Here is a 27,995-nt window from a genome sequence, read left to right as displayed (position 1 = left end):
TTGGAAGACTAAGAATCCCAGATTCTTGGGATATTTTTGGTGAGTTATTTTCAATATGACAGCCTTTTAATAAAAATAAATGAATATTGGAAGAAGACTAAAATGTAGAGTGGTAAGAAATGTACCCTGACCTATGAAAATCTCTAGTGTATATATTTCAGGCTTTTTATTCTATTAGCTGTTTATTTAATTTTGCAAAAATGACATTTTCAGAAGTATTAATGAAACTGTAGGGAAATTCCCGAATAAAACCTAATTATCCTCAACTTCTCAATTTGTTTTGAGCACAAAGACCGGCGTAAGAGGCTGGCGAAAGACCCTTGCCACTTTCTGCTTCTTGAAAATGTCATGTTCCCTCATCATACTTAACTTCCCTAGATGTGTAATGTGTGAGTCCTGTAATAAATCATATCAATTCAAAAACAAATTATAGACCAAAAAAGGTCCAGAATTTTGGGATAATCTAATTACAGCCACACAGAGGGGAAATACATACATACTTTCACAAAGAAGAACATTCGAAGGCAGCATTTTGAAAACTTGTGTTGGAATACCTTATCGAGGCAAGAATCAATTTAGCGCACCTCTACCACAGTTGGAAAGACCTGAAGCGAAACAGAACCATTCCAAGTGTGCTGCGTGCGAGCCTTGTTTCAGCCGTGGTGTGTGTGTTTCTGTTCTTGGCCGCCGTGGGAAAAAAAGTGTTTTATTGTGTAAGCGGTTGAAAAGGGTTCAGGACCACGACTGTAGTTTGTTTCAGGTGGGAAACTATGGCTATTAGTGGAAAAACATAATAAATGGAAGCAAAAAAAATAACACTTCCAAAGATTTTAACGTACTATTCCGCTGAATCAGAATGATCAACAGCATACTATTACAATAGCAATCATCAACAGCAAAAAGCTTGGAGAAGTCTATTATCATTCCTGTGTGTGTGTGTGTGTGTGTGTGTGTGTGTTTTAATCTTCGAACATGTCACCAGTTGGTTCCTATCTTGCACAGACTCCCCCTCTTTCTCTACCGCCCTTCCTGCCCATTGCCATCCACCTCAGGACTCTTGGCCAGTCTCCTATGTGATTACTGGAATTTACCATTTAGGGAGATGCCTGTGGACAGATGGGAGAGAGACTCAGGACAAACTACCCATTACCCTATAAATTTTAGCACTGGGACATTTTGTTTTAAATGACAAGATAATAATTTATTCCCCATTACAACATCTAAAGAGGCATATGGAAATGTTGGAGTCCGGTTTAATACCTTCTAATACATCCAATATCAGCAATGGCACTGGATATGCCAAAAAATAGTAAGATAGAGTCTTTGTCCTCATGGAACTAACATCTTATAAAAAAAAAAAAAGATTATGGAGCAGAGAAGGATAGATTATATTTGCATCATGTCCCTTAAGTTTCAATGTGTCGAATGCATGTTTGCTTATTTACTCCTCAGAGCAATCTGTGAGGAAAATCACCATTATTATATCTGAGGTGAGGAAGCTGAAATAATGAACAACCTATTCATGACTCTGATGGAACTAGCTTAAAAACTTTATGAAGTCTTTGAAGAAATACCAGGTCAGAATTCATGTGTACTGAAAGCATTTGGGGAAATTTGTAAAATTTGTGCTTTTGAATATAATCTATTTTCTGACTGATCTGGGTGAAATCGTTTCAAAGGAACCTCTTAGAACATGACCCAGGTTTTCAAACTTTTTGTAGTCACAAACTACAGTTGCTACTACTAACAACAAAACAAAAACAAACAAACAAAAAGGCTGTGGCTAGAAAGTAGAGATCTAATTAATTAACCAGATTTGTAAACAACCCCATGTGTGCTTTTAAGCAAAGAAACAATCACCTTAAGAACTGAGTAAGTCCCTTTAACCCTATATTTTTTGAGGCTATCTCTAGAAAAACTCAAGGAACTTACGAAGTAATTCCACAGTTTGAAATATGTCTCTGGGAATAATTTTCAGTCTACAGGTTTGCAAAACCGTTTTCTTGAATGTGTGTGATTTTTTCCCCCATTCATTTTATAGAGATTGTATTGATTTGCTATATCTTTAATACACAGTGTGAGGTTTTGGGGTGTAATTGAAACGATGGCTAGACCAAGTCTATTCAGAGATAGGACACAAAACCAGCACAAAAATAATATCCATAGGCCAGGTATATATGGGAAACTCAGAGGAACCACCTCCAAGTCTGTCTCATCCATCATTGATTCCCGGTGCCTAGTCGAGTGCCGAGCCCATAGAAGACACTCATTATATTTGTTGAACAACAAAGGGCCTGGGCTTTGGTGCTAGGTATCCTGAAAATCCCTTCATATGGAATAGCTGGGCTATGGTAGGTCCACTTTTATATCAGACTGTAAGTGTCCTAATTGCTATTTTCTTTCCCTGCTGGGAGGATGTCTCCATGATAAAAGGCTACCTGCCATGTTGGCTAGAGTCCCTGTCCTCTCTGTGTGGGTGTAACTCTCATTTCAGTAGCAAATGAGCAATTCCCTCCTGTCCTCTCCTTCCTTCTCCTTGGTGGTGGTGTCAACACCAAACCCTTAAAAACAGATAAAAATTAAACTAGAGGTATGCGAGGCAAGTAAGGGAGGCACTGGCCACCCAGTAGAGTTCCCACGTATTTTGAAGAAGCATGAAGAAGCATGCAAGCATGCTGGTTTTCAGTACTTTTCTTGGGATCCTTATTCTTACCCGATACGGATTCTCATCTTTATCCTTATCCCTTTCTTGGTGGAAAAAAAAAATAGGTACCTTTATGCCCAAACATAGGCATGAGTGTCTTGTATTCCTCAGTTTGCATGTTCTAGCAGATATTATCCATTCACGGTACCAGCCCATGCTCACTGATAAAGAATAAGTTTCCATTTTTATTTTGAAAGCCTGTAGTGAACAGTTATTTTTAAAGGTGAGAGCCTGGAATTCTCTAAAGAGAAACATGCACTTAGTTCAATAAGGAGAGAGGTCCGGAAGAGAGAAGAATATGGTCTTGGGAGTGACGGCCAGTGAGGCGGTTGCTTAGAAATGCCTTGCAACTCGAAAGCACTCCATAGCGTGAAATCACTATGTTGGACACAGGAAACTGATATAACATTGTGTGTCAGCTCTACTCAAAAAAATAAAAATACTCCTTACTAGCTCACATATGAAAGAGCACTCTTAAATTGCAAATGACCGCTGAAGGAGTTGAGTTTCGTCTTTGGCACGCTCTGGTGTAACTTGCTTTATGCAGACAACTTTAAGCAGCTCAGTACCTCACCAAGATCTACAGTCCTGGGGAAGTGAGGCTTCTGCTTAGGGCCTTGAGGAAGGAGGATGAGCAAGCTTCAGCAGCTTCGAAGACCAGGACTGTGTTAAGGCACCGAGCGTCTCCAACACCTGCTAGACATCTGGGAAGTAAGAAGTCTATGTCAGAAAGGGAATTCCAGGCCTGACGAGGACAAATATTTGTGGTCGTGAATTTTGGCCCAGGACGCTGGTAATCGTAAGAATGGTGTTAAACATCAGGGCTTGATTGGGTTGCGAGATTAGCGTCAAGAAGTAGTAAACCTTCACTTGCTCCCATTTAGACCCGATGTTTTGGTGTGGTTTCGTTTTCCTTTTCAGTCTAAAATATTATGTCCCGCTGCGCTGTTTCCATTCGTTTTCTGCTCCCATATTGTTGAGAGAAAGATAGAACCAAGAAGTAAAAAGGGGGGGGGGGGTGGGGGGGACACAACCAATGCATAGCAACATACTCACCTTCTCCTTAATATTATTACCAGACTATTGTCATAAACATAGTGGCCATATTATTGTCGTGGATTCTTGTCCCAGTTTCATTCAATTCTCAGAAACTGAATTCTAGCAAGCCTGTACTCTAGCCCAGAAACCTGCATTTTTAGCCCTTCCCCCTTCTGAATTCTGATTGCAGATGGTAGGTCAGGTTACAAGAACTCTGGGTTAGAGTCCCTGAAATTTCTAACTTCCATTTGGTAGCTCACTTCTCGAAGGTCTCCGGCAAAATGGAAAATGAGTTCCTATCTGGGTAAGGCAATCTGAACATCTGCCTCCTTGTCCTGGTTCTGTCACTGGCTGGCCAGTGTGACCTTATGTAAGTCCTTTCAAGTCTGGAAGCCTGTTGAAACTGTCCTCTGTCATTTTACATAACAACCCTGCTCTGATTACACGATAGGGTTTAGGGGGGGGGGGTCACATAAAACGTTTGGGGCTTTGAAAAGAATTACCACAACTCAAGATAATGTTTCTTTTTTTAATTTTTTTTTTAATGTTTATTTATTTTTGAGACAGAGAGAGACAGAGCATGAACGGGGGAGGGTCAGAGAGAGGGAGACACAGAATCGGAAACAGGCTCCAGGCTCCGAGCTGTCAGCACAGAGCCCGACGCGGGGCTTGAACTCACGGACCGCGAGACCATGACCTGAGCCAAAGTCGGCCGCCCAACCGACTGAGCCACCCAGGCGCCCCTCAAGATAATGTTTCTAATGATCCGTGAATCTCTCTAAGCCTTCGTGGGATGCATGTACACTATTGGAATATTTTTACCGTCCCTTATGTTAAAAGGTTGTTTGGTTTTGATTTTGGTTTTCTTTGTTTGGTCGGTGGGTTGGTTGCTTTAATTTGTCCTGCTGCTTGTCGGAAGCATCTGATATTCTCTTACCCTGATGAATTCCATCAAATCTCCACTGATCCCTGATCAAAGTGCAAGAAGTGTGTGTGCCTTTGCATAGTTGAATAGGTCCTGGTTATCAGAATTTCAGTACCTGTTGACGTCTCGATGGTGAAGGAGGAGAAGAAATAGCCTTATTGCTGTAAAACAAATAGTTTAGCAAAGGCTTGTAACACTTTGATATTATCCATTTTGACACTTAAAAAAACATTCCATCACTTTTTAACAGTTATTTCTTCTTCTATGCAAGCTTTCCTGGGAATTTTTGTTTCATACATCATGGCCAATCTCTAACATGAAGAGCTGTCAGTTATTGAGCTTTTATTCTTTTTTTTTTAATTGTTTAATGTTTACTTTGAGAAAGAGAGACAGAGCGTGAGCCAGGGAGGACAGAGAGAGTGGGAAACACAGAATCTGAAGCAGGCTCCAGGCTCTGAGCTGTCAGCACAGAACCGGACGTGGGGCTCGAACCCACGAACCGCGAGATCATGACCTGAGTAGAAGTTGGAGGCTTAACCTACCGGGCCGCTCAGGTGCCCTGCGCTTTTATTCTTTGGTAATCACTCTGCCAAAGGGTATACTATGTATCATTTACTCATTTCTAATAATTTCAAGAGGCAGGTCCTATTAGTATCTCCATGTGACATATCTAACTGGGGAAAAACAAAACAGAATCTCTCCTAGATCCCATCCCTTTCTATATACAACAGGGTCCAGTAGCTGCCTATGGCCAACTCGCCTCCAACATACCTCTCTCTCCAAACTTGAGAATTTTTATTAGCATAGTATCTATGGTAGATTTTAATTTACATATTTACATATTTAGACTGTGGTATGCATTTTATTCTAGTCCACAATACCTGCTATGTATGCTTAGCAGATTTAAAAGAGAGATTCAGGATCAGTTCCCTAGGGCCACCATAGCAAACTACCATAGATGGGTGGCTTAAATAACTGAAATGTATTTTCTCACAATTCTGAACACGAGAATTACCAGATCAAGGTGACGGTAAATTCAGTTTCTGATGAAGATTCTCTTCCTGGCTGTGGGCAGCTACTTGCTCACTGTGTCCTCAGATGGCCTTCTTTCTGTCCCTTCCTCTTTTTCCAAAGACATCAGTTCTATGAGATTAGGCCCTCACCTTCTGACTTCATTCAACCATAATTACCTCCATAAAGGCCATAACTAAGTCAGTCACATTGGGGTGTGGGGCTTCTGCATATGAATTTTGAGGGGACACAAAGTTCATTTTTTTAGCTTATTACCTCCAGCTTTTTATGCACGTCACTGAGTGCTTTCTGCAACTTTCAGCTTCACAGGGATTTGTGATATAAAATAGCATCTTAGTTATTTTAATTTTGCCGACCGATCAGTGCATCTAGGTGTATTAATTAATGTAAAATCAATATTTATGTGAAATAGTCAAGAATTGTTCCACAAATGTAGGAGGTCTTTTTAAGCGATAATAGTAATATTTAGCCTTAAATTTCCAGTATATTTTCAGTATTAAGATCCAAATGAAAAGCAGTAGGACTTAAGTGGCGAGGGAGTCAGTTGAAACTATAATAACGTAGGTTTAGTAATCCCTCTTTTCTAAGGACAGTCTCAGTGGATTTTCATGCACAGTGGCATAATTGGTCTGACAAAGTTCCAGTGAGTCTGATTTCTGTTGGCATATGGAGACTGCCAAGCATGTACTGAGGCTGCTACCACGCTCTGACTCTTGACCACCTATTGATAAGTATAGTATATATGCGATACACTGTGCTTCATAACATTAATCCATGGACGCATTGAGGATATTTTTTATGGTGCCTTTTTATTTTCCTATGCAAGTTAAAAATTCACATGATAGAATATATAATGAGCTGCCTGGGAACTATACATGTGTCCAACGGGATGTAGGAAGTGGCGATTTTGTTAGGAGAGTACAGGGTAAACTCATCAAAGTCAGGAAGAGGAACTCCTTCTTTCCTCCCCTTTGGCCAGAATTTCTAGGCAGTGGACCATAACAGCTGAAGAGACTTTTTCAAAGAATTACCTTTCTAAGCTTCTAGAGCTAATTTTACATTTGACCTCCTGTATTCAAAATGGCAGATTAATCAGTTCTTCTTTTTTTTTTTTTTTTTTTCAGGGAAATGGCAATAATTATGGCATGAACTGAAAGGGTTTATTTTTTTTATTTTTTTTATTTTTTATTGCATCTAAATCTGCTTCTGATTGTATTTAACTGTTGAACGCAAGGGTCAATTCTAGATAGAGATGTCATTTCTATAGGGCATTAGGAATAGGAGACAGTAATACCTAATTTTTTTCCAAACCAGTGCACATAATGTTAGGTCAGGGACATTGAATTTACTCTATTACTAAAACTTCTTGCCTTTTTCTCTAATGTTTTACCTTTAACAAGAAACTACTTTCTGTGTACATGTACATGTACGTATCATATGTTTATGCATTTATACATGTGCATACACAGAGATAATGCAGTTAACGGTTCAGAGCAAATGCTTAGTGAGTGATTATTGTACGCCAATGATGTGATTATTTGCAAAGCATTGTTCTAGACCCTGGAGAAGCAACAGTCACGAAAAGGAACAAAGTCTTTCCCCATTGAGATTCAGTTTCAGTGGGATAATACATAAATGATAATACTCAACTTACATTGCGTGCCATATCCCATGCACGGGGCAACATGCGTCGTGTATTTTGACTCATTAAATAAGTGCAACTACCCTGTGAAATAGAGTGAGTTATCTTTTTATTCTGTAGGCGTGGAAAGTGATGCCCAGCAGGGTTGAGTAATTGCTCAGGAACAACAGTTTGTCAGGTGACTGAGCTGAGGGTCAAATACAGGCAGTCTGGCTACGAAGGCCACACCCTCAACCACTGTGTATGTGTGGAGTAGAGAGAACACGTCTAGTTTCTAGTCAACAAATCCTAGGAGAATGAAATTGGATTCACATGCTGCTCCTCAAGGCCTCAGTGATATTTCAGCCTTCCTATTTTAATGCTTTTTATACTACGTTCTTGACCAATTTTTTTTAATAGTACCATCTTAGACCTTAATCAAAGGTAAAATCAAAAGATGAGAAGGTAGATTTTAGACCAGTAGGCACTTCTTCCTTCTCGCCACTTTCTGTTTTGGCCAACGCTTCATAAATACATGTTTTCCTTTTTTGTTATTTACTTTAGTATTCTTTATTTTGTTCACTATTCACGTAGTCTGTTACGTATATTATTAATACAACCAGGAAACATAAATTCATTATTTTTATAAGTTGCCATTTTATTTAGGACTGGAAATGCCTTTTTATAGGTAATAAAATTTTACCTGGAAAAAATTTTAAATATACATTTTATTTACCCTATACCAGAAATAAAATATATATATTTTTTGGGGGGGGGGTTGTTTTTTGTTTTCTGAACATTCACAATATTTTAAAGAAAGCAGAGTAGAGGGGAATTCCTTATAAAATATGTTTTGCAATTTATTCTGGTTTTCCTAAGAGCTGTTCATTATTAAACGTTCAATTACAATGTGACTTATATCAAGTCATAGTTTTCCTCTTAAAACATACTGTTATTCTATTTCTTTCTGAGACATGTTTTCATTCCTGTAAAATGCAAATGAGCCCAACCAAAGCCTATTTGATACATTCTTTATGAAAATAATGATTTACTCATGTTTGCTATGACAGTGTTTTCGTAATGTGTTGATGACACTTTTTATTATAGGTCATTTATTCAACTGAACAGATGTCTCTGAATATGTATCTTTATAATATAACTCTGGGTTCAGGTATATAGTAACTCTGTATCTTATGATCTGAATTGATCTTTGTATACTATTAGAATGATTTAAACTTTATTTTCAAATGTTTTATTTATTTTTAAGAGAGAGAGCGTGAGTGGGGAAGGGACTGGGAGGGTCAGAGGGAGAGAGGGAGGGAGCCAGAGGAACCGAATCAGGCTCTGCGCTGACAGCGGTGAGCCCCATGCAGATTGGAACTCAAGAACCGAAATGTGAGATCATGACCTGAGCCAAAATTGGACGCTCAACCGACTGAGCCACCCAGGTGCCCCACAATGATTTAAACTTTTTAAGCTTCAAAACTACTGAATCAAATCGTTTGAGGTGTTGTTTCCACAGTCCATTAAAAAATTTGTAGAATTTTGTTTCGTTCACAATAGGTATTAAAAATATTGCCAGCATCGTTGTTCTTTCTGAATAATGGAAAGAAAGTAGGATAAAATGGTAAGGAATCCACCTCATCTCCCCTAGACTTACTTGAATTCTTATGGAACCCAAGAGACCGCCTCTTCAACCTTCTCTTAAAAGTTCTACTCCCATTTAGAAACAACCGACTTAAAGACAAACTACCCTGGAAATTAGTCACCATTTATTATTGGGTTACTAAATGCAGGCATCATTAATACATTCTAAAATGGCTACATCAGTAGTGTAAGTAAAGTAGGTGCAGTTTAGTTTGAGTTGGAAAGCTGTTTCAAATTTGGTTTCTGGAATTGAACAATCAGTTATGCATCTAGAAACATCAGTGTAGATCTGGGTACACTTTCAGAGAGGGAATGAGAGAAGAAAACACAACTCTGTGTTTTGCGTAACCACGTTATGAGAACTGGGTGAAATACTGTATATATTATTATCATTCTAAAAAAAAATGCTTCCTGGATACATCTTGTGAGTTTCGTTTTGTTTTGTTTTCTATTCACGTAGACAAGTGGGGTTTGTTTTGAGTCTCCAGTAATGAAATAGTGTGAATACCTACTTTAAATAGTAAGCAAGTAATAATAATGCATGCGTATGTGTCTGAGAATTCACCGCTATTAATTTTGAACTTTTGATTATTTTTTTGTAATACAAGAACAGTTGTTATAGCACAAGGCAGGGAATCCTAATGGCAAATAAGCATTTATAATCATGTAACTGCTGTGTTTAAGCCTAAGGAATGGTTTAATGCAGAACTTTGTTTTCCTGTATGTTTTTGCTTTCAAGTATTATGTGCAATATTGTTTGCTAATCATTAGATGATATTGTAAAGTGTTCTATGTCCCCACTGTGTCACGTCACAGTCTATAGTGGATGCACAATGTGAAGGAAGAACACATATGGCTTATTAAATAAATTAACTCATAGATAGTACTTTTATCATCTACATAAATATGCCTGTATACCTTTTTCTTCTCTACACCAGAGATGCTCAGCTCTGCATTTCGGGCCACAGAGATGCCGTGCAAAGAAAATGAGAATGATTTGTGTGAAACCTAAACAAAGGAAGGCCAGCAACCTTTCTAATCCTCAGTTGTTGGTGTCCTGCATGCTTGTACAAGTCACCTTGTGTTCAGAGTTGACCTGTGTGGTACTTTTTGGGTTTGCAGCATTAGTAAGAGTACTGCCATTTGAGCTGTGAATTTAGTCTTGCTTTTGTCAAGGGTCGGAAAGAAAGAAAGCATTCATCACATTCTGCTTCCTATAAAAAGACATTGAAATGCAGAAAGATCCTCACATCTAAAAGCATGACTTACCATATAATATGCCTCTGCGTTAGTGGATACAATCCGGCTGAGAGGCAGATGCAGATTTTATAAGATTTATTTTGGTCTCGATCTCTGATGTTGAGCAGATCACTCAACTTTTATCTCGTGTTTCCAACTTATTTATCACTCCACGGAAAATTAAAAAACTGTGAAAATCAAACAGTGAATCATTGGGTATTGGATGAATGTAATTTTTATTCCATACGACAGGAAACAAAGATCGTTGGTCTTTGGGAAGGATGGAGGGAGATTTAGCAAAAAGAAAGTAATGATAATACTAAAAGCTGAAACCAAGTCATCTTTTTAGCTGAATTCGTTTTTTAAAAAAAAAGAATATCTTGCTATCAAAAGTAAGTGTTATGTTGTCATTTTATTCCTAGCCCTCATCTGTGTAGGAGACTTGAAGACGTACTATTTTATCACTTTTAGTAAAAGCAGAAATTTCGTATTAACGGCAGGAAAAAAAATATACTTCAGAACTGGAGAGGAAAATCTCAAGTTACAAAAGGAAAAATAGAAGGAGGGTTTTTGTTCACGGGTCCAAAAACATATTTGGCTTTTTTTCTTCTTCCTCATTTAGGCCGGTTTCTTCCTGGGCCTTTTTATTGAATAATTGAAAAAAAAAATGGGTGGGGAGGAAGTTTTTCATCAAAGGCCAAAGAGAGTAAAAAATAAAAGTACTAAGGGACTATAGATAGGAAGTTGTATCTTTCTGTACTTTCATGATTGTCTACATTGCCCCCCTAAGCTTGTACTTGAAAAGCTCTGAAAAAAATATCAAGCTTTGAGAAAAGTGCTAGAGACTAAAAGATAGCATTCTGTGCTTCTTCAGTCCCCTACTGTCTCTATTTCTCTTTCAATCCCCCTCCCTCCTTCTCCCTCTCTCTCTCTCTCTCTCTCTCTCTCACACACACACACACAGAGGAGTGCAAACGTTCATACCCTCAGTAAGTTTTCAAACTAGTTTGTTTTAAATTAGTCACGTGTATATGTTTGCAAACTAAAAAAAAAAAAAGAATGAGCTCATTGAACATTGAAATTTTGGGGGTGTAATGGCATTTTCGAAAGCTGCCTTTAGAAAAATTATTAACCATCTCACTAGGTTTCAAGTTGTGGAGGGAGATTGCTAGACTAATGACTAACAGAGTGGATATTGTGCACTTGGCCGTCTTCCTGAAAGACACTGGACTGTACGAAATCCGTGCCCCCCCCCCCCGACCCTTCAACACCCGCTGCAGTGGAGTCAGTTTGTGATATGTGAGGTGTTGCGGTTTCCTTTCCCTAGGGGCATGCTGTAAGCTTTTACACTTGCTCTATCTTCATTTTTCCCGCCAAGCAGGCTGAGTTTTCTCACAGTCTCAGAGGAAGTCAGATGTCAGTAAGTACCAAGGAGTGATAAGAATATTTTAAACACTGAATATTTTTTTTAAGTTTTTGTATCTCAGCTGCGTTGTGAAAGGTATAAAGGACTGACAAGTTTGTGATTCCCAATAGTTTTTGATGGCGTAACTAAAATTATGAAAAGCAAAGTTTGAACTTGAAGTCTGCCTAAGATGTGTTCCCACCTGTATGTCCTAAAGAAGGAGGGGCCTTAAGTAAGACAACTGAAGTTACATGTCCAGATGAGTCCTATTCATTCATTTATTTAATGCCCGATTATGGACGTCCCATGGTATGGGGGCTATAGGCAGGGGCTCAGAGTCTTGTGGAGGAGACAGAGTTGCAAAGAAATAATAATACTGTAGTATAGCTACGGGTCTTAAGAGGAGCTATATGGACACAGGGAAGGACTGACTGATTCCCAGGGGGGTTGGCAATTGACAATTACCTCACAAGGAACTTAAAATATGGCTTGAATTTATTTCTCCTGCATTAGTCTTGCAACCTTGGTCATAGGGCATTAACTATTCTCATTGAAGCTAAATTGGAATGTATTTTCTCCACACCCCATCCTCCTTTACATTTCAACAAGTTTTTGCTTTTTATGCATTTCTAATGGATTTTTTCTTTGATTGTTAAAATTAGAACCACTTAATGAGCAATTCAGTTAGCCTCACTGCTTTTTAGTCATTCTGTGATTTGGACCAACAACTGAATTTATTCACTGTAACTGTTCACTCTGAAATCTTCACACTTGGCTCTGAATGACTTTTAGTAATTTGCTCATGTCAAATCACCTTCAAATGGGAACTATTACTATCATTGAGGAGATCGAAAGAAAAGAGACGCATGCCGCTAAGCGATTTCCAAAATAGGAGTTATATAGATGCTTTTAATCATGGCCACATTGCTGGAATATTTACACCCTCTCCAGGCAACTTTGAAAAATACAGCAATGCATCTGAGTCATAAGTTATATTTTGCTAAAAATAGTCATGTAAGCTTAGATTTTTATACCTTGTATTTATTTTATGTACTGATATTGAAGATGTTATAGCCTTGAGATTTCCCAAGAAAAATCTTAAGGATTTTTTTTTCAGTTTTTAATTATCATTAGGTGCTTTTTGTTTCTTCTAGTGCTCTCCTTTTCATCCAAACACCTATCACGTCTTCTATTAACACTGGTACTTGTTACCAACTGGCTTTCAGATAGTCCTGTTTAAGTGACTGGTTGATGACAGCTTTTAAGATATTTCCTCTCCAAGTTATATTTCTATTCATGGTGAGCTCTGGATGAACAAAAAGCCTGATGGTAGGCTTTCAGTGAAAAAATTTATGAGACACTATCCCGAATACAGAAGAAGGCATTTGGAGACAAAATGACCCTGGTTGAATTTTCTCCTATCATTCTTGGTCCCTTGATCTCTGAAAGATGTCACTTCACGACAGACTTTTGCATCTGTTTTTGTGTCCATGTGGCAGTAAGGTATCTCTTGTTTAGTTTTGTTGCCACTCAGCTACTCAGGGCCAGTTACTGTATACACATACAGACACGCATACATACATACGATACACAACACACACATATGTACATATTTACTTAGGTCATATACATATAAACACACATGTATACATACATAAAATTTCTTCCTCTAAAAAGATATTAGTCTTCTCTAAAATCCTAGGGTACACTTTGGTCTGGAAGCACTTCACCCCCAGGAGATAACAGAGGCTGATAACCCTAACCTCGATGATAATAAAGAAATTCCCAATTATATTTCTATCATTTCTAAAAAGTCTTAGGAAGAAGCAGCAGAAGGGCCACATTTGTAAAATGTCCTTGTCCAACCTCATGGTAAAAGACCCTAAGAGGAGGCTACTTATTGGAAGGACAACAAGATTGATTTGAGGGAATAGCTCCAGTTCTAAGGCCTGCAGCATGAAGGGAGAACAGAGGAGTAGATGTTCTGGAAAGGGCGACACAGTACAGCTGGCCTTGGCTGTAATCCTTCCTTTAACATTTTGGCATCTCGGTTCCCTTGTGTTTTATAATTTTATACCACTCACTCTTCCAGTCTCCTGAGGCCTTATTTTCAGTAACTGTTACTAAAATCTACCTCATTTACTTTCTATAAAACCTTGCTGCATCTCTGTAATTCTCTCAAGGTAATGGTTGAAATATTCTATTAAGAGTACATTTACATTGGTGGATATTTGTGGTTTAAGATGTTAATATCACTAGCAAGTCTTTGTAGGAATTGGAAATTGACTTGTAAAAACATTCCAGTTACTGATGGCCATTTTAACTAAGTCTGGCTGATGGAAGAGAAGCTTTTTTTTTCCTTCCTTTCTTTTTTCCCCTTCATTTTCTTTTTTCCCCTCCTCTCCTTTCTTTTTCCAGTTTTTAATTGAGTAGAGTCTAGTAAACCATACGTAGATGTTAGTTACAGTTGGCTTTTGAGTATTTAATAATCCAGGTTATTTTTATCCCTGGATCATTTATACCACTGGTATCATGGTGGATTCTTTCCTGAATCATAATAGAGCAGTATAATTAATCATTGGAATAAGATATATGATGTGTCTTAATACTTTAAGTATTTCAATGCATTTTTGAGTGCATTATGTTTCTCCATTATGGCAATCGATATTATGGTTTTTCAAAAGGTATTGGCTAAAACCATCCAAGTAAAGATAAAATGTTTTAATATACTTTATATAGTTAATGTTGAACTATGTGTAAGAAAACAGAGACACCCCGGTACCGTTTAACCAAGAAACTTTATGTCCTACGGAATGTTGGCTGATGCATCTGCCCATAACTTTCCAGGTGTCTTCTAGACCTTACTTTAGTGTTATATTAGTTTCCTACTGCCCTTGTAACAAATTATGGTGAACATAGTGGCTTAAACAACAAACATTTATTTCTTGCAGCTCTGAAGGTCAGAAGTCTGAAATGGGTCTCACTAGGTTATAATCAATGTGTTGGCAGGGCTCTGTTTCTTTTCTGGAGGTTGGAGGGGAGAATCTGTTTTCTTGATTTCTTTCCAGCTTTCAGAGGCTGCCTGCACTCTTTGGCTCTTGACCACCTTCTGTCTTCACAGCCAACAATAGCTAGTAGTCCCTTTCATGTCCATACCATTCTGCCTCTCTGCTGCCTCTCTTATATATTTAAGGACACTGTGATGACATTGGGCCACTTGGATAATCCCGGAAAATCTCCTTATTTTAAGGTCAGTTGATTAAAACATTAATGCCATTTACAATTTTAATTCCCCTTTGCCACATAAGGTAACATATTCATACATTCACAAGATTAAGATGGAGACATTTTGGCAGGAGGTGGGGAGGCCTTATTCTGCTCACTGAAGGTCTGCTAGGCAAGCATTCCAAAAACTTGATGACCACATTTTATAAACCACAAAATATTCTTTGGTCAGTCTCTAGTTTGACTTTTTTTTTTCTTGTGTAACCTCCACATTTTAATTTTTTACCAGAGAGATATTTTATTATTTCCCCTACTCTATCTTAAATTTCCCTCCAACTTATTTGGATTTGAAAAAAAAAATAACAACAGCAAAAGCTGAAGTGACCAGTTTTCTTTTTTGTCTGTAAGATTAAAAGTTTACTTTCATGAGTAAAGCCATCAAATATTTGAGACGTGGCCAGAAATTTGATTGCCAGTTTATGTTTTCATTCTTTATTTTAAAAGGATCACAAGACTGGAGCCACTTTTCAAACTATTTATTTAACATATGAAGTGTCTGTTATGGACAAATGTTATGATTGTTGACAGATAGGGTCTGACTTGCTCAGCCAGAGGCAGTGAAGAGGTGAGACTAGCCTTGAGGGACAGTAGATCTGATGCCTCTTTGGACTTCAATATCTTAACCTGAGATTGGAGGGTCCCAATGTCTGCCTCGTAAAGGTGTTGTGAGGGTTGAATGAGACGATGGGCATGCAGATCCCGGGACGTATAGGAACTCAACAAAGGCTAGCGAATTCACTCCCTGGGATTTGGCCTGACAGTGAGGCTGCTAGAGGGACAACATGACACATGACGACAGGGCTATCTTGAGGGCAGGAGGATGTAATTATATCTGGCATTCGTCACAATTCCTTTCTCTCTCTGGCTTATGATCTTTTTGATTGCAGAACCCATACCAACTATGATTGAACGAGTAGTTGTCAACAGAGGAAATGATATGTTTCGATTGAGAAAAGACCACTCAGTCATAGCTTACTGAAATGCATTCAGTTTACTCTGTATGTATTTTCTTTGGAGACAGTGAATCCAAGATAGTGTCCCCTCTAAAGGAAAAAAGAAAGAAAGAAAAAGAGAAGAAAAGAAACATTGACTCTGGAGAAAAGATTTGGTATCACCAATTCTCATCAATCGATGCTCCTGCAGATCCTAATGGAGATACTACCTGTTGCTTCGTTGACATCTGAACCTCTCACAGCACAAATATGCTAAAATCACTTAAGTTTCTTAAAGTCCAATAGCAGTTTTTGTGTCTTTGTCCAAGTGAGCAAATTTCAATGGGCCCAAGTTTTCTACAATAACTGTGGTAGCAGGCAGAGGAGAGGAAAGATAGAAGCAGTCTCTGAAACTCTGAAATGCATTAAGCATCTTTGTTGATTTAACACAAAATGATCAAATACGTGAGCATGCCTGGAGTTATTCTATTTTTCTATTACAATCCTGGTGGGCATATTTGTAGAAGAGTTTCAGAATACATTATCTTTGAAGAAGATTCCAATTGTCAATACAACGTGACTGCAACATTATTCTTCTGAGGGGAAGAGAAAGAGATAATAGATGACTAACTATATCGCTCATATTTAACATAATGCCCAGAGAACTCCATTATGACTTTTGCATTTCATAAGAAACTCAGTGGCCTTGGTATGCCTGGAATTTAGGTGAATAGTAATATAAGGAAGTTTAGCTCAAAGCCAGATGAAATGAGATTATGACTTGGATATAAGAAATTCTGTATATATTATTATTATTGCTCTATAGGGTTTTTAGGTGCAGGTTTAGAAGTTACTGTATCAATGCGTTTCATTCTCTCATTCATAAAAATAAATATTCTGATAATATTTTATTTATTGAATTACAGAGCTCAAGTGGCATTAATTAGGTGAAAGTAATTTATAAATTGTAAATTGCTATATGAAGTTTCTTTATATCTATTGAGTTGATACCATGGATGCTGCAGGTCCTACAGGGCACAGGCTTGCTTCACACAACATTGAAATATGGTGCCCGAAATGTCGATAATGCCACGGTAGAGAGACCCTGCCCTATGGTGGGTAATAGGTGCAACAGAGTTCCTGAAAGGGACAGGAGAAAGTGAAATGAGTAGAATAAGGAAGGGGAAGGATTTGGAGAGTGCTGCCTAAAGTGGCTCTGTAGGCTGGGAGAATAAATACTCTGACCTCTTTCTCCTCTTCTTAAGTCTGGGCCAGGGATACCCATTGGCCAAACCTGCTATAAGCCAAAGCAAAAGGTATCCTGTGAATGTATTGTGTATCGCTCAACCTCCTGGGTATAGAACATGATCATAGTGAATAAAGACAAGAGTGGACAGAACAGGTGCTGGGGGGAGGGGCAAAACATAGAAAATGTCTAACCCCAACCATAAATTGCTGTCTCAAATTAGTATACACATCTGTGAGTCCGTGAGAAAATGATGTCTGTGAATAAGTTCATCTGTATGCAGAGGGGCATAGCAACCCTGGGTACAAATTTGGAGAGAAGGAGAACTCAAAAATACATCTGCAATCAAGTTCTTCCCCAGAGATAGTTCGTGTTTGGTCACCATACTAAAAACATAGTAAGCATCTCCTTTCGTCTTTTTCTACTATGTGCCTCTCTGTATTTATGTCCATTCATTAACTGACCAGGTTACTGAGAGTGTGCTGCAGGCCAAGTATTGGTTCAAGTACAAAAGATACAAAAAGTAGGTATGAAATGGTGCCCACTCTGGAAGCAACTTTGGATGCAGCGGAAGAGACAGCCATATAAACAAACTGCTGAAGCACTTGGGACGTTTATGTATAAATTAGCATGGGAGAGAAGGGAGGTACTATTTTTTTTTTTACCCCCTGGGATGTGGAAAAGCCTCGCAGAATGAGTGACCTTGACAGAGTCTTCAAGGGTAAGAAGGTGGTTTCTGGACAGGGAAACAAGAAGAGTCAGTACAAGACCTAGAGCTGTTCTTTGTGATAGAGTAGAAACCGCGGGTGATTAAATAAGGTGGCGTTTCTGTTTCTAAGGACTTCATGTGTCGTGCTAAGATATTGGAGCCGTAGCTTCAAAGGAGTCAAGAGTCACTGGATATATGGGTAATGCTAGTGCAAACTGGCTTAATTAAAAAAAAAAAAATCCAACTTCTATACCCTTGTGTGATATAAGCCATTCAGAATTTTGTCCTTAAATTAAAATCTTTTTAAAATAATATCCGAAAATTGATGCTGTACAGATTCAATTACTTTTGAGGAAGCTTAATTTAGTGGAGATTTTACTGAGGCATTTTGATGTTCAAAAGCGATAGCACTTAACAAATGTCCTTTGCTGGACGATTCTGATTAGAGTGTTAGAGGATCAAAGATCTCAGAAATATGTTGAGAATGAGAGTCCCTCTCCTGTTTTTCAACTATTCACATCCCTTCAGTCCTCACACACACACTGGGAAATATTTCTTTTATCATTGTCTTTTAGGAAGTTGTGAAATAATCACAGTGGGGGGGGGATAGATTTAAAGAAAGTTTGTAAACTATAGAATTGGAACCCTAGTTTTATATTATGTGGATGCTTCTAAATTTGATGCTGTTTACATGTGAGTATTTTGTTTGGTCCGTATTAAATTCATTAATCATTGTGTCCCCTGACAGAACTAAGCGCCATGCTATGTTGGTGCTAAATAATATTTTTGAGTTGGCATTATAGACTTCACTTTCAACTAGACAATCAGATTTTGAAGAGTCTTCCATTTAGAAAGTCTCTTTAGGTACCACTACACATTCTCCCCCCCACCCCCTCCACCCCCCAGGACATTTACTTATGTATGTCCCATTTGCCCTGGCAAACATCTGGGGAGTCAAATTGAGGAATTTTTTAAAAACCTTTTTAATGTTTATTTACTTTTAAAAAATGGAATGCGAGCCCGAGAGGGGCAGAGAGGGAGAGGGAGACACAGAATCCAAAGCAGGCTCCAGGCTCTGAGCCATCAACGCAGAGCCCAATGCAGGGCTCAAACCCATGAACAGTGAGATCATGACCGAGCGGAAGTTGATCACCCAACCGACTCAGCCACCCAGGCACCCCGAGGAAAATATTTTGGTCACGTGGTTTTCTTCCTACCCACTACTGTCTTTAAAATGCAATTTTTCGCTGTTTGATAATCGTAAACCTGTGGCTCTCAGGGTTTTAGAGGGTAGAATACGGTTTGTTCTGTAGTTCATGTTAGAGAGGAAACTGAAGTAACATGATTGTCTTCGAAGACAAAGAGTATGTTTAGATAGTTCCTACCCTTCCACTCTTCTCCAGCTGCCATCTTGTGTGTGGCATTGGTTGGCTTCCTTGGCCTGATAGAGCAGGGCCATCAGGTTTTTCAACACATCGCCAAACCAAGGGTTGATGCCACGAGTGAGGGGGTAGCAGCAGCCATCTGCTTTCTCCTCTTTAGTTTTAAACCTGCAACTTGAAAAACAAAAATCATTTGAATTGAGTAATTAGCTTCAATATGTCCACTTTTCAGAATAATACATGTTCAAAACGACCTTGTGATCTGAAAGCGAGGAATGTTTAACATACAAATAAATACTAGATGTGGACTCGTCCTTTGCGGTTAACACTTTTTGCAGACGTTCCTTGGTTGCTGACGGTCAGAATCTTTGGATTCTTGGTGACTGCAGAACTTCAACCCAGATGCTTCTGAAACCGGAGACTTTAGCTTTCTTGTTTAGGGGTGAAAATACCTGGAAATAAATGGGACACATTTTGTGAAAAAGATGTTTGGCCCCACATAGATGGTTGATATTTAAGTAAATGGTAATTAATTCTCCAAGGGGTAAACAAGTGATGTTATTATTACTCTAAGTCAGTTAAAAATATCGGGGCTTCAGGATGGGAGCGTTTGAACTTGGTGTCATGGATTTTGGGAAGTTCTGAAAGGAATGAGAAGCGTTTAGATTCCAGGAATCTTTGATTAAAATATATTAATGAAAGTGGGAGAGTTCTCAGCTGGCTGGTATGGAAGATAAAATACCATAAATGTCAGCATCATGCCTGGGCAACTCTGTAAGTCATTATAAACAATAATGGGCGCTACAAAAGACAAGGTCAGAACATTTCTCTTAACTCTTCCATACACATTCGTTTTATTTCTGGTACATATCTCATTTCCTTTCAAGTATCTTTAACTGTAAGGAGGGAGATAACCTTTATAACTCTCTCTCTTATTGGTAAGGACACAGAATGAAAGTCCCTCAGTTTATACATAGTTGATGTAATCTATGAACAGCATATTTTTCTGAGCGGTCATATGGTTAAGTGATGGGGAGTCCCGTAAGAGGTATGTTTGCACATAAATTACAAATTTTGCTACCTTAATGGGTGAAAGTGCACTGGAGGCAAACAGACATTTCTTATGTGACCTGTGGATTTTTGACACAGGGCTCAGGCCAAGTTTGAGCTGGGCTTCCACAGCAATGACCTTTTTGTCCCTGTTAGAGGACAAATGGATTCTTCCAACATTCAGCAAGTATTTATTAAACACCTGCACTCTTTGGGGCTCGTTCCTTATATTCTAATTTAGAATGAAGACATAAAAAAATTACATATGGGATAAATTAAAAAAAAATTGCGAGGTAGCCTCTTTCAAATACCCTTCACAAAGGAGTAATTACCGATTCTGACTTGATTGAACATGTAAATCAGTAATTTTTTTTTTTTTTGGAAAAGCTAAATCACTGTATCTATAATTTATAATAAAGTATGAATTAAATTTGACGACTATGAAATTTACTGATTAAAACCTTGATTTCACCTAAACGTGTTTCTGATAAGAGACACATAAACATAACAGCCCTCTGTGTTTCTGAAATACATTCCCATACACATTCTATACACAGGCTTGTTAAATCAGACTCAGGTTGGGCAGTCAGTGGTAACTTAAGCTTAAATCTCTTCAAGCTGTCAGCCCTTCGGAATTCCTTAAAACCATCAAGATTTGCTGTAAAGACTGGGAAGAGAAAGCAGGTAGTAGCAGAAGGGGTTACTATTAGCCTTTACCACGACTCATTAGGACACGTCCTGAAATATGTTTAACTCCATATCAGACAAGGACTAAGCATTCCTTAGTGGTTTATCAGGTGAAAAGGAAGGAGGTTGTCATATTCAAGCAGCCCCAGCAATGTGAGCAGAAATATATCGCTTTATTATTTTCCCTTTCTTTTGCAGAAAATATGATATATTGATTTATTTTAGATTGTTTAGGGTCTAAGGTGTTTTATGCTTGCAAAAGTTATGAATTAAAAGGTCCTAAATGGTAAGGTGTTAATGGGAATGAAATTCACACACAATGCAGGAGATATTAGTTGGAAACAATAAATCTTGTCAGGATCAAGGTACTTTTATTACTGTAAAAAAAATGAAGGTCACAAGATAATACTATTCAGGGAAGTATGTAAGACATTTAAGGAGATTCATCATTTTTCATATGACATACAGATACCCTTTTAAAGGATTTCAGTATTTTATCTCTGATTTGATTTGGTATTTAAATATTTTAAGTCAACCCTTTAGAAACCCATATGTATTATTATTATTTTTTACATGATCTAATTGCCTGGTTTAACAAGTAGATGGGTGGTCAGGATTTCTGATGAGTGTCCATAATTGTCTGGCAGTGTTCAGATGGCTTCAATAATTTTATTTACAATGAAGGCTTAAGGAAATCCACACTGAGGAAGCATCTATTATATACCAGACATTACGCCAAGTATATTTAGGCTGAGTGGGTCATCTCATTTTTTGGGTGCTGATGAATATTATTTGTGTGCCATTTTCTTGGGTGAAAAACTGAGACTCAATGCTTAATAACTAGCTTACCATCTAAGGAATAGAACTCAGTGGGAGCCCAGGGCTCTGACTTCACAGCTTCTCACTGGCCTCACATAGCATTTCACGGTATTTGTATTCTTCTATAATACCAATGGGGCAGTGAAACTCAAATGTAGGTGGTCTCCGAAGTTTAAATGACCCAAGTCTTTGAAATTGCAGATGTATCTCTTATTTTTAAGCTGGTAAAATTCTGAAAGCCCTGTGTGTGTGTGTGTAAAGTAAAATTTATTTTCATTAATTTTATAACTAGCTACTGTTCTTTCTCCCTATCTGTTGCTGGGGGCTGGAGGTGATGGTACCATTTTTTGCTTCTCTCTATAATTGTTTATATCTAGAGGAATTTACACATGAAAGGGTGTTATAAATAAGCTTCTTGTTAGACCCTGAATGGTGCTTTCACCTCCCCACACTCCTGCCTCACTGCTCCTTACAGAAAGAAAGAAAGAAAGAAAGAAAGAAAGAAAGAAAGAAAGAAAGAAAGAAAGAAACCTCTGGATCTGAACCCTTGAAACACCTTTGCCCTCCTGAGTTATATTCTCAAGAAGGGCTTATATAGTGAACAAGCAGTGCCAGAGGCTATCTTAAGACCTTAACAAGGAGAGATTGATTTGTAGATTCTCTGTAACAGCCCAGTCAGTCAGGAATCATTAGCATCCCCACTGAGCAAAGGAGGAGACTCAGGCACATGGAGGTAGGTCACTTGCCAATGTCATAGCCAGCAAGTGGTAAAAATGGAACTCGAACCTAGAGCATCTGAGGCTAAAGACCTTGATCTTAACCATTCCGTTGTGCAGAAATCCCAAATGATATTACAGCCACTTCCTACCTATGGATATAAAGTCCGTATATCAAGTCACACATTTATTTATTTATTTATTTATTTATTTATTTATTTATTTATTTATTTTTGCTGAGGCTAACGTCTTTATCCATATGTCATTCCATCCCCTATATTTTCCCTCCAATAATGCTTCATAAATCATTCCCTACCTGAGTTATATTCACTTTCTCTCCCCATTAGTTCTTTTTCTTCTACTTATAAATTTGATCAGATGTCTAACATCTTAAAAAGTATCAACTTCTTCACATCCTTCTAATCATAAGATAGAATCTTTAACACACTATATTCTTTTCATCTTTTTCCTTTTAGCTGTCAGCTCCCTACTCTCTGGTTTGTGCCCCAAGCCCTTCCTACAACTGTTCTTGCTAAGCCACCTCTGCCTGAGAAGTTTGTACCTTTCGGCTTTGCTGGACCACAATTTTTATGAAGTTCTACCCCTAGGGCTTACAAAAACAGCTGTCACTACATACAAGGTGCACCCCTATATCTCTGAACGTTTCCCCAAATTTCTTGCTCTTGTCTTGTGTTATCCCCAAAGCCTCTATCAAGGGTTATATTCTTTATTTTAAGAGTCACTACCTACCAGAAGAGCTGATTTCAAATGACAGTTGGTTTCTGTGTTTCTGTGTCTCAGGTCGCGATGTAAAATGGGCAAAATTGAACTCACTATCTCCCTTTGCCAGGACATCACCTCTGTTCCTCCTTCTGGCTTCCAATGAGCTGAGCAAGAAAAAGATTTTTAGCAAATGAATTAATCCATCTTATTCCCCAAGCACTCTCTGCTTATTAAGAACAGTGCTTATTTCCCAAGCACTCTCTGCTCTAGCCACAGCAAACTATTTGCTCTTTGCCACTTGTCCCTATTTTCCTTTTATCAGCTCTGTGCCTTGATACATTCCTTTTTCTCCATCCACAACGTCCTTTGATCCTTCTCCACTCCTCAGAAACACTTGTATTTCATGACTCAATGACTCAGCTCAAATGTCACTTCCTATGCAATGCTTTCCCTACCTCCCACACTTCATGAGTTGTTCTTCTTTGGTCTGTGTTCAACATAACTAATCATTTCGCCTTGCAAATTATTTTTAATACCTTTTCCCACACTAATGTGAGCTTTGTGGGAAAAAGGATTATATCCAATTTATTATTGACTATACAATGTCCAATATATAGTAGGCTCTGAATGAAAGCTTGTAGAATAGTTTGGCTGATCAAAAAAATTAATGCAAACGACACTTTTTTATTTAATGCATATTTAACGTGCTCTGTGCCGGGCAGTACTCAAGGCACTGAGCTATGGCGAACAACATGGCTGATACAAAGCATTCACGTGGAACTTACAGCCTACTGGAGGGATGTAGACAATTAATAAGATGCAAATAAACAAAGTATAAGACTAGATGGTGGCAAGTACTATGAAAAAAATGCAGAGGCAAGAGATAGGAAATGCCAGGGGACAGCGAAGAAGGGCTGCCATTTTAAATATGACTGTCAATGAAAGCCTTAAAGAAGGCTGTGTTTGAGAAAGGCATAACGCAGAAAAGAAAGGAAACCATTTGGGAACTGAAGATCTCTCCAGGCGGAGGGAACATCGAGGGTAGTTTAGAAACATGCACTGGATACTGAAGCAGAGTACTAGAGACCAGAATAGTAGGAGAAGGGGAGTGGCGGGGTGAGGTGGGGAACAGTATTAGAGATACGTGGAGAGAGAACCAGAGGTTAGATGGTTTTACTCTGAATACATAGGAAGCCACTGGAAGACGGGCAAACAAGTGGGATACCTTATAAGAATGTAAAACATTTATCTTACAGTGCCATTGTGAGCTGTTACTGCTAGTAAATTTGTGACGTTGGTTGTGAAAATTGCCTGGAAGGCTCTTGATATTGCAGTTATTATCCCACACGTACATATTTGAAGAAAGCCGATATTCACAAAGATGAAAAGCACATCTCCATCTACAATAGCATGACAGTTGTGTGAGCGGTAAAGGGCAGATAGGATAAACGCACCTGTCTGCTTCTATGGACAGGAAGGGAGAAAAACATGGCTGGGAATGTGTGACACTGCACTGGGGTAACTTAGCAACCGTGGATTGGTTATTGCTCTTTCATATGCTGTTTAACTTGCAGCGAAGAGAGTATGTTATCTGAGAAGTTACTGATGCAGTTATTCTAATTAGTTTAGTAGATGTCGATCTTAGAAACTTTAGTCTAGCACATTCAGATAAAGTTTTTGTACCTGTGTCGCTTTCCTTTTGTTTTATTTCTTTGGCGGAAGCTTTTGAGGTGATCAGATCAAGGATGTCAGCATTCTTCTTTATGGATAGAAATCATTCCATTTATTCTCTATCCTGATTCCTTGTTGCAATTTTATAGTTACTTTGAGGTCATACATTTTTATGATAAAGCAGACGGTATTGAGTTTCCTAGAATTGGATGGATCAGCTTTTAGGAAATTCTGAAAGTAAAGGTTCTTTGAAAGACAAAAGATACCCAATCAAACAGGCAACTTATGCTAATATGTGTTCTATAGAGAAAGATAAAGCTTCTGTTTCCTGGGAAGAGTCAAAAGATGGAACTTGAATGGGAAATTATTGAGTACCAGAGGTTTATCTTTATGTGAAGAGAAAAAAAATATAAACTAAAATTTTTTGTTATCTTAAGTATAACTTTATGGAAATATAAATAAATGTGTTAAAATATATAAAATATAGTCATAGGTACATATATATACATACATATATATAGAAAGAGCACATTTGAAACAATTTTCTAAAATGGTATGATCTAACTTAAATGATATGTTTTTACATGAGTTAATAAGTAAATGCTAGATTATTTAAGAAAGTACCATCATTGAGGTGTCTGGGTGGCTCAGTCGGTTAAGCTTCCAACTTCGGCTCAGGTCATGATCTTGCGGTTCATGTGTTCAAGCCCCGCATCGGGCTCTGTGCTTGCAGCTCGGAGCCTGGAGCTGCTTCTGATTCTGCATTTCCCTCTCTCTCTCTCTCTCTCTCTCTCTCTCCCCTGCTCACACTCTGTATCTCTCTCACTAAAATAAATAATAAACATTTAAAAATTTAAAAAAAGAAAGTACCATCATTGTGTATGTTATACATAACTGCATTTTTTTCAAGATTTTATTTTTAGGTCATCTCTACACCTAATGTGGGACTTGAACCTACAACCCCATGATCAAGAGTCACACACTCTACTGACTGAGCCAGGCAGGCCCTCCTGAATCTGCATTCTAAGAACAGATCTATCCTACATATTACTTTTTGGTCATAGACTATAAGTAATCATTTATGTTTATTTATTTTTGAGGCAGAGAGAGAGAGAGAAAGAGAGAGAGCATGAGTGGAGGAGGGGCAGAGAGAGAGAAGGAGGGAGACCAAGGCTCTGAAGCCAGCTCTGCACTGACAACCGGAGCCCGATGCCAGGCTTGACCTCACAAACCATGAGATCATGACCTAAGCTTAAGTTGGACGCTTAACTGACTGAGCCACTCAGTCGCGCCGGTCATAGACTAATGTGGCCAGAAAGGCTAACGTTATATTTCTCTTGGTTTGATCCCACTCTCTAAATCCTACATAATGAAACCTAGTTAATTAAGTTCTTCCTTCAAAACGTTGACATCACATCTCTACAGGAGAAATAGATGGTCAGAGTATATGCATTATAATGTCTGAAAAAAAAAAACCCCTCAAGTATGGTAGTTAGGCGTCAGGATCCATTGTTCCCTTCTCAGGGTCAGTATTCCCCAGGATTTATACATATTTGTGGCTCTTCCTTTGCCAAAATTCCTCTCACAAAGTCTGTCTTACCGCTCTTACTGAAAGGGTGAGACGTTAAAGAGGACGGAGAGACAGATGGACGAAGGGGATCTTCTACTGATCAAGACACATGTCAATGTTAACATCGCCCTGTCTATCCTCCTTCCCTTGGCTATATCTTTCCTTCTCCCAGAATTCTTATCTCCCTGTCCCCAGTCTTCTTTCCACTTTCCAGGGATGTAAGAAGTTGTTGGCTACCGTTAGACTGTATCAGAGCGAATGTCCTGGTTTCTCTCTTGGTCAGTGATTGTGTCTCTTTTTGCTGATGGCTCGTGGTTCTGATAGTAGGTGGAACTAGACTGAGCTGTTGTGTATCTAAAATAAAATATTAATAGTATTTTCTTCCCATTTACAGGAAAAATAATTAATGCGTGTATTTTTTTCTAAAACTTTTATTTTTCTTCTCTACATTTTGCTTATGCTTATGCTGCCTGTTATCACTTCTTTGCTGTTTCTGTCATGAGAGACTAGAGCACACAAATTGAATAAACAACCAGTGAACTTTTATTATAATATTAATGGAATAATTGAAGCCTTTTTTCTTGGTAGTCACATATGCTTGTCATATGATTTTATACTGCACAAGTTTAATATGTTAATTTTTTACACGTAAAACTGTGTTTTATTCTTAATCAGATTAACTTTTAAAAGACTTCACTATAGCAGGATATTCCTCAAGGGGCAACAACAGCAATGAGCCCTCCCAACCCAGCACATGTAAGAACCACAACTCATTAAAGCATCTTTTTGTTTTGACACTTCTTACCTATCCTTTTATAGCTCAACTGTGCGTCTTATTCGGAAACATATCGGATCATACAGAGTGCTTTCTTCCCTGTCATGCTCTTTGTAGTTCTCTTTGTGCCCTAAATTAAGAACGACCCACATACTTCAACTCTACTTGTGAAAGGGGATGTCTCCAAGTTCTCTTAACCCTGAGGCTGACCATTTGATTGGGTGCTTGCCTAAAAGAACCGCTATTTATTTAATGGACACCGCTTATTCACATCTTACTGTAAACTCATTAGACAGTAAGTAGGGATGGTCAAATCTTTCAGGACTTTTAGATAGAAGGGTTTAGATGAGGCTGGATTCTTGGTAACATCTCATGTGCAAAAACCTAGGGAAATGGTTTTCAAATTTTTGACTGCGAAAGATTCCCTGGGGAGCTTTTAGGAAGTGCAATTCCATTTTTGTTCACCTCAAGAATAGGCCATGTGCCTACAATAAAAACAAAACAAAACAAAACCAAAGAAAACAAACCCTGCATCATTTTTATGGAAAATACTTTACAGCGGCATCGTCCAATATAAATAGAATGCAAACCAAACACGCAATGTTATGTTTTCTACTAGTCAGGTTAATACAGTAAAAAGGAAGCAGATGAAGTTAATTTTAATTATATATTTAACTGAATCCCCTACGTCAAATCTTAGCATTCAATATTTAATAAATACAAAATTATTAATTCTTTTTGTAAAAAATGAAGTCTTTGAAATCTGGTGTGTATTTTACAGTGACAATGCATCATCGCTTTTCAGACCAGCCTCACGGC

The 27,995-nt window shown here is 38.2% G+C and overlaps 1 protein-coding gene across 2 annotated transcripts in view; it reads left to right on the top strand.

Annotated features, from left to right (window-relative positions):
- PCDH7 (protocadherin 7) overlaps positions 1-27,995 on the top strand; it is a 420,489-nt gene that overhangs the window by 11,633 nt on the left and 380,861 nt on the right. The gene's annotated exons all lie outside the window — the stretch shown is intronic.

This window comes from Panthera tigris, chromosome B1 (genome assembly GCF_018350195.1).
Source record: "Panthera tigris isolate Pti1 chromosome B1, P.tigris_Pti1_mat1.1, whole genome shotgun sequence".
NCBI classification, from domain to species: Eukaryota; Metazoa; Chordata; class Mammalia; order Carnivora; family Felidae; genus Panthera; species Panthera tigris.
This window is presented reverse-complemented; position numbering and strand designations above follow the sequence as displayed.